The sequence below is a fragment of the Engystomops pustulosus genome, chromosome 6 (assembly GCF_040894005.1).
Source record: "Engystomops pustulosus chromosome 6, aEngPut4.maternal, whole genome shotgun sequence".
Lineage (NCBI taxonomy): Eukaryota > Metazoa > Chordata > Amphibia > Anura > Leptodactylidae > Engystomops > Engystomops pustulosus.
The window spans coordinates 165,553,826-165,555,776 of NC_092416.1; the positions used below are offsets into that span (position 1 = coordinate 165,553,826).

A 1,951-nucleotide genomic window follows, 5' to 3' on the forward strand; every position below is an offset into this window, starting at 1 on the left:
CTCCATTAGTCTGACTGAGTGACGGACACCTCGTTTTCATGATCCATGGGGTGTCTCAACACTGAGACCCCCACTGATCAGCAAGTCAGATCCTTTCCCATGGGTTGGACCTAACTTTTCTTGATGGGAAATCCCCTTTAATCATAGGCCAAAGTATTTACCACACAAATATATAATGGCATATATTGAATTTTTTATTAGACTCTAAATGCGAGGTAACAGTGGCATCTACCTTGGCGGAAAAGACACGACAAAACAAGATTTTTCTGTCTGAATTGTCAGAAAAGACATTTCTGCCCGGTTTCAAACCGGGGACCTTTCGCATGTTAGGCGAACGTGATAACCACTACACTACAGAAACACGTTGACTGCTCACTTCTAGACCTTTGAGTACAGCAGACTAGATGGAGAACACTGAGCGCAGTAATAACTGGCAGCTACTTTGGAGGAAAAGACACAATGAAAAAAGATTTCTCTCTCTTGTGTCTTCAAAAGTAGAACATCTCATGTTTCTGCCCGGTTTCGAACCGGGGACCTTTCGCGTGTGAGGCGAACGTGATAACCACTACACTACAGAAACCTGATGAAAAACCCTCAACTGGTCTTTAGACGCAAACAAAACCAAATTTATAAACCAACGCGAGGAATGTTGAGTCATTCAAAAGTCGCAAAACACGTTTCTGATTGGTTCCAAACGACACTCCCACCTTGTCTCGAACTGGGCACCGTCGACAATTGTGGCAAATGTGATGTCCACTTCACTACAGAAACTCAACGGTTTTCAAACAGGGACTTTCACGCGTTAGGCAAAAGTGAAAACCCCTACTCTTGAAAAACTGTTTAAAAAACTGAAGCCGTCCTTACAGGCAAACAAAACTAATGTAAAGAGAAATGCAAGGGCTTTCTAGTAGCGGTGACTCCATCCTGAGGGCACAGAATAGTATATCACTAGTTATCAGAAAATGTAATGTGATCACATAGAAAGGGGCTTTTCAATATGTAGCCACAGCAGAAACCCAAGAAAAAAAGCCACTTGTTCCACATGCAAGATACTGAACTGTGTGAACATACTCTAATATGACACCCCCACATCCACTGTGTACACCTCAAATGTTCTACACCAAACAGAACAATACATATAGTGCCGCAAATATATTGCCTTACAAAAAATTGTGCCCGATAGATCATACCAGCATATCAATACAGGCGGTCCCCTACTTAAGGACACCCGACTTACAGACAACCCATATTTACAGACAGACCCCCCTGACCTCTGGTGAACTCTCTGGATGTTACTATAGTCCCAGGCCGCAATGGTCAGCTGTAAGATGCCTGTAATGAAGCTTTATTGATAATTCTTGGTCAAATTACACCAAAAATTTTGAAACTCCAATTGTCACAGGGGCAAAAAATTTGTCTAGAACTTCAATTATAAAATATACAGTTTCAACTTAAGAACAAACCTCCGGACCCTATCTTGTATGTAACCCGGGGACTGCCTGTATATATCCCAGAGGATGTTCTCCTCTGTAAGTTGTTAAGAAGATCCATAACTTTCTAACAACTTAATTTTTTTCTGTGGCAGAGATGACCTGGAATTTTTACTGTAAGGTTCCTCCCTTTGAAGGTGAAGATGATATCACTGAGCTTCTCAGGAAAATCCCTGCACGTGGACTTGTGATATAGACTTATGAGACCTGGGAGTCAGTGACAAGACATAAACATCACGTCCAGGAAGATCAGGGCTGAGAACCCCACGTTATACATTATCCATCCACAATATACATATAATGAGCCATAACTGCACCCCAGGGGGACAGCAGAACGGCTCATTACATTGTTATAGCTTCATTCCGTTTTTGGGTTCTTCCAGGAGAAGCACATGAGGTCACAATTCACCTATTTATAAAATGGCAACCCAAACCACCCACCAAATTCAAATGCACTTGTC

General features: G+C 42.1%; 1 non-coding gene across 1 annotated transcript; it reads right to left on the reverse strand.

Moving 5' to 3' along the window:
• Window positions 1-507: 507 nt before the first annotated feature.
• On the reverse strand, window positions 508-580 carry TRNAV-CAC (transfer RNA valine (anticodon CAC)). The gene has a single exon. It is a non-coding gene; the product is annotated as a tRNA-Val (tRNA).
• Between the last annotated feature and the right edge of the window lie 1,371 nt (window positions 581-1,951).